The sequence below is a fragment of the Elephantulus edwardii genome, unplaced genomic scaffold (genome assembly GCF_000299155.1).
Source record: "Elephantulus edwardii isolate Elephantulus edwardi_28Jun2011 unplaced genomic scaffold, EleEdw1.0 scaffold00013, whole genome shotgun sequence".
Taxonomy (NCBI): Eukaryota; Metazoa; Chordata; class Mammalia; order Macroscelidea; family Macroscelididae; genus Elephantulus; species Elephantulus edwardii.
This window is the reverse complement of record NW_006399763.1, coordinates 6760092-6769092: the sequence shown is the minus strand read 5'-3', so window position 1 is coordinate 6769092 and position 9001 is coordinate 6760092. Positions and strand designations below refer to the sequence as shown.

Sequence of the window (9001 nt, the reverse complement as noted above, 5' to 3'; positions counted from 1 at the left end):
GTTGTTGATAAGTGTTCTTCCTATCTTGATGCCAAGTTCTTCTTCAAATATTCCAGTTTCTTAAAGTATATGCACAGCATACACACTGAATAGGTGTAGAGGAGGAAACAATCTTAACACACATCTTTCCTGATTATAAACTGTGGAGAGTTCCTTTTTTCTGTTGGGACAACTGTTTTTTGATCTATGTATAGGTTTGGCATGAGTTCAATTCAGTGTTTTGGAATACCCATTCTTCTCAATATTATCCATAATTTGTTATGATCCACAGAGTCAAATTTCTTTGCATAATTAGGAAAACATCTGAGTAAAGTCTACATTAATTGTCCATTGTAGAGAGAGCATGGCATGAAGATAATGATCACGAACACCAAAAAGGACTAAAAAAAAAGCAACCCAAAATCTTTAAAATATTTCTTGCCATCAAGGAGTTTATAGCAAAGTTAGGAACAAATTTGAAATCATGAAATTAGCCAAATAAAATGAAAATATTTTCATAAAATAGTTAAATGAAAAAGATGTAAACCTTTACAAAGTTGTCTGCAGTATATTGTGAGGTGAATGCAAGAAGCCAGAGTGCTGAGGCTTTGCAGACTGTATATTTGGAAAGGTAACCAACAGCACAGACAGAATGTAGGTTGACTGAATAGAGGGAAAATCCATCCAGCTTAATTATCTACAAAATGTGAGGTCAGGAAGACCGGAATTCAGCTCCACCTAAGAAAATCTGGGACAAGTCTCTTTTCTAAGACAACCTGGGACACGTTTCTTTTCTGAATCTGTTTCCTTATGAAGAGATAGAATTAACCAATGAAACTTTAATAAAAAATAAATACACCTTTATGGAATCATATAAGTAGTAGTTAAGACATGTGTAAGTAAATTCTTTTTTTTTTTTTTTTTGTCACATTCACCTTTAAGATGTCTATTCATGAGAGGAAGGAGGCTGGCGAGGGGGACAAAGGCCTGCTTGGCAGAGACTGGCTGAGCCACTTCTTAAATTTCCTACTCCCAATTTAGTTATGACCCCTTCAGTTCTTTATCTCTAGACAGAGATGACAGCTTCATAAATGGGAAAGAAAACAACCTTTGAATGAACACTGGAGGTCCACACTAAAGCTGCTTTATCCTGTCCCTGCACGTAAGGCAGAGAATTGAGACTAGCAGCATTCTGCAGAGGCAGGGCACCACTCCTGTGTGTTCTCTCAGCTAGGTTCTGGCCTTGGGCAGGTGGCAGGAGCCCTGGGCAGATGGTTCACTACAGCACACTGGAATTACTGGGGGTCAGGACCCTATCTTCTATTCATCGACTGAAGGCTCATTGCAGTTTTCATGTAATAACACTTTTGTTCTACTTTGAATTTGGCATTGTAGAACGAGATGGACTCAGGGTCCTCGAGCAGCACCATCTGCTGCAGCTTTCTAAATATGTCCTGGTCATCTTCTCCCAGAGACATGAGACTGTTGATAGGCTCCATGTCTGGTTGGAGGCTATTGGATGGCTTCGGTGCCTCTTATGTGGCCCTGGGGATGGAGAAGGACTCGTTGTACCAGATGTCAAATTCTGTGAGCAGGCGGTGGCAACACTGATCCACCAGGTGCTGACAGGACTGAATCTCGGCCCTGAGGTCCTGCAGGTCCTGGTACTCACTGTGGTACTGCTTCTGGAGGTCTTTGAGCTTCTGGAGCAGCAGGAATTCCTCCTCATCTATGATCATCAGCCCCTTGTTCTCATAATCGCCTTGCTTCTCTTGTAGTGACTTCTGGAAAGTCAGTGCCTCCTTGGTCACATCGATTTCCTGCTTGATGGCATTGATGCGTTGTGTGGTCTCACTGGCTCTTTTCCGCCACTCATTCAGGATGGACTTGTTATCTTTGAAGATGCGATTGATCTCACTGCCTCGATCGCTCTTAAATTCCTCAAAGGCCACAGATTTGGACGGTGGGGTGCTGGGCCTTAGTGGACATAAGTCCTCCCCTGGGGAGTCTGAGGAGATGGGCTCATTGCTGGAGGTCTCCCGTTCTTGCAAAAGCACGTCTTTGACCTCTCCATCCTTGGCAGATGTGAGTAGCTGAGTCCCGGAGAGATTATTTGTCTCCAAATCCTTGGAACTTCTAGGGCTCCTGGCACCTTCCTTTATTGATGAAGCATTGGTCATGTCTTTGAACATCTTCCTGGCCTTCGATTTTTTCCTAGGTTTGGTAGGAAAAGGGGCAATGCCCAGCCTGAAGCTCTGTCCATCATATTCACCTACGAGCTGGCTTTCGGCATCTGTCAGCCCTGCCTTCTGGACAGCAGAAACGGGTGCAAAGTCATCCTTGTCTATGATCGTGTACTTCCTGGGCAAAGTGGTCTCCACATCCTGTTCCTGTTGGCTTAGCATCACTCGGAACTGGTTGAACACCTCTCGGATCTGTCTAAAGTTGATTATATCAATTTCATCCAGCGTCCCCTCCAAGTATCTCTGAACCTGGGAGTTGATCTCGACAATCTGGATTTTGTCCATGGGGTCGTAGGTCACAAGGGTGCAGTTGGCCAGGCTGTCATGGATGGCCAGCTCCTGCTTGAGCAGTGCTAGCTCCTTCTCCAGGTTCTTCATCATCCTCTTAGCGTCATATCTTTCACTGATAGCAGGCTCAGTGGGGATGAGTGTCACCCTGCTGGCAAACCTCAGTGAAGACAGCGTCTCTTCTAACTGAGCAGCTTCTCCATAGACGTTTGTCACAAGGACCATATTGCAGTTTCCCCCTAATGAGTCCTTCAGAACGTGGGTGAGCTTGCACTGACGGAAGGGGATGTGGTCCCTCTTCTGCCCCCTGAGGGCGATGATGGTCTGCTCCAGGAATGATAGGGACTTGTAGATGTAGTTGGCTTCCTTCAGATTTTGGTCCCTGGACCCAGTCTTCTCAATCCGCTCAGAACCTGCTAGGTCCATTAAGTTAATTTTGGAAGTGATGTACTTTTCTTCTGAAAGCATCCGTGAATAGGCCGCCATGTAGATGGTGAAAATGCAGTGTGACCTGGAAGAATTTTTGTTCAATGCGTGGGAGGTAATAATCTTGTTGGTTTCTCCCTTAAAAAGGAAAATTAATGCATCCTCTTCCTGTTGTGTGTGGTGGACAGATAAGCCCTTAATGTAGACTCCTTGTGAGTTTTCCATGACAATCACTGGGGATTTTTTGGATCCAGCATTGGACAGGGTGGACAGGAGATCAAACATGCTCTCATTATAGATTTCCACATAGGAAACATGCACAGTAATGTCATGTGTGGTGCGCTCAGCAATCATCTTAAAAACCTGCTGCAAAGCACGAGGGAGGATCCCCCGCTGAGCATAATTCTTAGTTGACCCGATCATGGTGTATGTCTTGCCAGCTCCTGTTTGCCCATAACACATGATGGTGCCATTATAGCCTTCTAGGGCCTGTGAAACCACATCCTTTGCGACTGTCTCATACACTAAGTCTTGGGAAGCGTCATGGAGAACCCCGTTCAACTTGAAAGACCAGTCTGTCTGCTGGTTATTGACAACATCTCTTCGACCATCTTTTTTTAAGTGAATAGCAATGCTTTTGTTGTCATTTCCGTATCTGATCATGTCATGCGCAAAGTTATCAGTAGGTTTGACGCGAACAAACACATGAACTTTATTCCTAGCACTCATTCTGGTGAAACTCCGCTGTTACTGTTGTTCTGTCACTTCATTTGAATGTGTTTTGGCTCCCAAATTACAAGTGGTGGGAGAACAAGGCCTTTTTCTCTTTTGAGTACCCCCAAATCCAGAACAGTACCCAAGACAGAGCAGGTGCACAGTAAACTGTGAATGCTGGTGATGGTCATGGCTGGAATTCAGAGGGTAGCTGAATTTCCACTTGAGGGTCCATCTTCTGTCACTCCATGCTCCACGCACTGCTGACAGATTGTGTACACAGTCATCATGGCAACAAACCACTTGTAAGTAAATTCTTGTTCCAGAACTTCACACATTGTAGCATTCATGGCTACCAGATTGTTGTTGTTGTATTGTTGTGTATCATATAATTAGAACCACCTCATAGCTGACCATTTGGTGGATTTTCAGAGGTGGTTAATTAAATGGAAAGAGATTGCCTATCCTTCTCCCACAGAGCAGCTGGTGACCTCCAACTATAGGTCCTTGAAGTTGTAGTGCAGCTTCTTGCCACTAGGCCACCAGATAGTCCATTTTATGTTAGTTTCTCTTTTAGTTTATCATCTGTTTCCTCCCCTCAGAAGTAAGCTACTTGAGGACAGGGATGTAATATTGTTCCAACCATGGATCTCAGGGTCTATCTTATTGCTAGCATGTTAGAGATGCTTAACAAATATTTGTTGGCTCAATAGAAGAATAAATAATCAAACATTAAAAATTCTACTAGCTAATGTTGTTGTTGTTATGTGCCATCAAGTCGCTTGCAACTCATGTACAACAGCACTAAATCCTGATCGATCCCTTGGCAATCTCACTGTCTCAGAAACATCTTTCCCCATTACCCCAGTGATGGGATCAATCCATCTCATTGAGGGTCTTCCTCTCCTGCGCATCACTCCTCCCTCCCAAGCATGACGTCCCTCGCCAAAGACTGGTCCCTTCTTGCAACATGTCCAAAGTATGTCAGATGAAGCTTCAGAGTCCTTGTCTCAAAGGAGCAGCCTGGATTCCCCCTCTCCAGGATGAACTTGTTTGTTCTCCTAGGAGTCCATCATATATTCAATACTCTTCTCCAGCACCAAAGCTCAAAGGCATCAATTTTCCTTATATCATCCCCAGTTGTTAGCCAGCTCTCTGAAGCATAGTAAATAATGGCCTGGCCTGTATCAGGCACACCTTAGTCTCCAGACTGACATTGTTGCTCCTCAGTACCTTGAAGAAGTCTCTGACAGCAGACTTTCCCAAAGCAATTCATCTTTTATTTTCCTGGCTTCTGGTATCAAGAGTGTTGATTGTAGAGCCAAGCAAACTAAAGCTGTCAACAATCTCAATCTCTTAACCATCTATCATGATGCTGCCAATTGGCCAAGTGGTAAGAATCTTTATTTTCTTGACATTGAGCTTCAATCCATATTGAACGCGGCATTCCTTGATTTTCTGTAGCAAGCACTTCAGGTCCTCTTCAGTTTCAGGCAAGCAGGGTTGTGTCATCTGCATTATGCAGATTACTGATAAGTCAACCTCCAACTCTGATGCCACACTTTTACTCATAGAGCCCAGCCTCCTGGATAATATGTTCTGCATATAGATTGAAAAGATATGGAGATAGGACACATCATTGATGCACACCCTCCCCAATTTTGAACCATGCAGTGTCTCCTTGCTTTGTTCTGATGACTGCCTCATGGTTCAAGTATAATTTTCACATAAGCATAATCAGATGTTCTGGGATTCCAATTCTTCTCAAAGTCAACCACAGTTTGTTGTGATCCACACAGTCAAATACCTTTGCATAGTCAATGAAACACAGATAGACATTCCTCTGGTACTCTCTGTTTTCAGCCAAGATCCATCTGACAGCTGTAATATCCCTAGTGCCTTGGCCTCTTTCAAATCCAGACTGTACATCAGGCAGTCCTCTGTTGTTGTGCTGTTCTAGTCATTTTTGGATGATCTTCAGCAGAATCTTGCTTGCATGTGATATCAATGATATTGTTCGATAATTTCCACACTGTTGGATCATCTTTCTTTGGAATGGGAGCAAATATAGATCTCTTCCAGTCAGCAGGCCAGGTGGTTGTCCTCAAGATTTATTATTATAATTTAAGCCTGATCTTCACATTTCTTCTCATCTCATTTTCCTCTACTTTCTCCACTTTTGGATCAATAACAGAAACTTCAAGCAACAAGCTGTGTTCCATATAAGTGAAATCATCTGGTATTTTAAATTGTCACTACAAGGTAATGCTACCAGAACTTGGGTTATTTGCCATGAGAAGAGTAGTAGACAATGCAATGGACAGTGTGTGTGTGTGTGTGTGTGTGTGTGTGTGTGTCCTTCCTATTTCTTTTCCTCACATAACTCCTTCCCTTAGACTCAAAGTCATGTCTATACTCTTCACACCCCTTGTGTCCACTAATAGCTAACAACAAAGAATAAACACCTTATGGTGAGGGAGTAAATGTTTTTCACAAAGACTACCCAATTCCCATGGAGTAAGGATTTGAATGCTGTGTCTTCCTTTCTCTAACTCGTATCAGAACCTTATTTTCAAGACTTTTGTTGTTGTTATGTGCCATTGAGTTGCTTGCGACTCATAGCGAACCTATGTGCAACATCCCTAAACTCTGCTCTGTCCTGTGCCAATCACACCGTCTCCAACACACCCATCCTGATTACCCCAGTCACTGAATCAATCCACCTCATAGGGGGCCTTCCCCTTCTGTGCAGTCCCTCCACTCTGCCAAGCATTATGTCCCTCTCCAAGGACCTGTCCCTCCTTGCAACATGTCCAAAGTATGTTAGACGGAGCTTTAGAATCCTTGCCTCCAAGGAGCAGCCCAGTTTGACCCTTTCCAGGATGAATCTATTTGTTTTCCTACCAGTCCATGGTACCCTCAATACTCTTCTCCAGCACCACAGATCAAAGGCATCAATTCTCCTTCTATCCTCCTTGGTCATTGTCCAAGTCTCTGATGCATAACAAGTGATAGCAAAGACCATGGCCCGTATCAGGTGCACCTTAGTCTCCAAAGAGACACCATTGCTCTTCAGTACTTTGGAGAGGTCCCTAATAGCAGACTTTAGGAGTTAATCTAAGCATGCTAAACGAAGCATGACAGTAGAAAATTTTACGGCAGCCTTGACTCTAGGTCAAAGGTAATTGGTTCTGCTGAGAACTCACTTGGCTTTGTACTAAAGTCCTTGTCATTGCCACCAGATGCAGACATATTTTGGAGCAATTTCCCATTTCATTATGATTTTGTAACCTAAAACTAAATTTAGTTTGTTTTAAGGACATTGATCAGAGTTTGCAACACTTGCCAGAGGGAGGGAGTCAGCAGTCCAGCATTTTATCATCTCATGTTGGTGTGTGTGTCGTTAAAGAGTCTCATTAAAGACTTACTTGCAGGAAATGGACTCATTGAGGGCTCTCCATTTGGTAGTATATTTGTTAATAAGGGAGGTAAAATGAGTCACAGCGAACGTCACCCCAGGCTGCTGATTGTGTGACATACAAGTCCTTCATGTGTGACACAGAGCTCATCCCTGTGCTCCTCACTCTAACCTCTTAGATAAGATCCTGTCCACAGACCTGCAAAACCCATTATTGCCCAAGAAATACTATAATTACTGAGTGTTTTACTTTGTTCTGACTTAAAATGCACATCATCAACCATCTAAAGGAAAAGGACATAATAGGCAGTATTTGCTGGAACTTCTCACCACCTCAAACATATTCTCATAAAGAGTCCTCAGCTTACAACTTCTTCTACCAGAAGATTTTGATGGCCCTATCTGAGATCTTCCAGAACTTCAAATAAATAGATTCCAAACATCTTAAGGACATCTTGTGGGAAGTTGATTAGAAAACTTGGATATTTTTGTTTTCTGTGTTAAAGATATCAAACATCTATCTAGAATTTTTCTGGACTTTAGAAGGAAAATTGTACACATTCACTCTTGAATTTTGTAGTGAAGAAGCTTTACTAAATGATTATTTACACAGATTTTCACAGGTTAAAGACATAAACAAAGGATGTTGAGATTCTCAGAGCTACTAACAGTGGGAAGCTGTTACCTTTAGGCCTAATTAGCAAACAAAGAATAAGGCTACATGGGTTTAGTAAGAGTTAGAGGTTGAAGCCAAGAAGACAAGGGAACATGAGTATGGAATGTTGCAACCATTGCAGAGATCCATCCTCACAAAAAAGACAGGACTCTTGGGGGGGGGGAAATTATAATTATTCTCTTCACCTGACTGCTTTTTGTTGTAGTTTCATTTGGTCAACCTCAACTAGAAATTTTTGGAGGGGAATTTGAAACGACACAGTCTATACAGGTAAGTACCCAGGACATAGAGAAAGATGGAGATGGGTAGATAACTCTTAAGGGCAATTGGAGAATAACTCCTCTTAAATACAATGCATCTGCTCAATTGTTCTTGTCAGTATTTATGTAATTGACAGCCATCGATGTAGGTTTTTTCTTATCATGATCCTTTGTAGCCCTGTAATCTGTGCAAATGCTAACGCTTATCTATTAGGATTCATCATGAGCTCCAGACCAAATAAAGAAATATTAAAAAATAGGAAAGTTCTTGGAAGGAACTGGAGAGCATTATGCTCAGTGAACTAACTCAGTCCCTCAAGAACAAATATTTTATAAAACTATTATTGTAGAATGAGTATGAAGATCCAAGGCGAAGGCAAGGGTGGAAACAGAGGGGTAAGGATGGAGGGGTAGGGTGTTAATCATAGGGTTGCACAATTTGATGGGTGGGTGAGGTGAAGGAAATGAGAAGGATCTTTTGTGAAAAAACAATATATACAAATTTTGTAAATAAATCAGAATAAAATTTTAAAAAATAGGAAAGTTGTGAAGCTCTAGTCTCTTCAACTTTTAAAACTTTAAATTCACAGTCTTTCAGCATGGCATAGTTTTAAACCTTTAAGAACATCAAAACATGTTGCTTTCATTATCTCATTGATCTTCCCATATCTCTGTTGGATAGGGATCATGGTGTAGTACCTTGTACAATGGCACACGAAAATAGATGCTTAATAAATATTTGTTGGGTGGATGATCACTATTAAATACCTCTAATGCAGATAGGAGAGCTCAGACTGAAAAGTTAAGCAAGTTCCCAATAGATTATTGTAGAGTAACAAGAAAAGAAGCAAAGTTGAGAGTTTAAACATATTGTGCTGCCTCCAAACACAGATTTTGCTAAGCAAAGCAAGAATATGAAACAAGAGTTTCTTTTTTTTTCTGTACTTTGACCCAATCTTAAAAAGATTTGAGATATTCAGGGCATGGTTCTTAAGCT

The 9001-nt window shown here is 42.0% G+C and overlaps 1 pseudogene; it reads right to left on the bottom strand.

Moving 5' to 3' along the window:
• Window positions 1-1292: 1292 nt before the first annotated feature.
• LOC102869787 lies at window positions 1293-3665 on the bottom strand (annotated as a pseudogene).
• Window positions 3666-9001: the final 5336 nt, after the last annotated feature.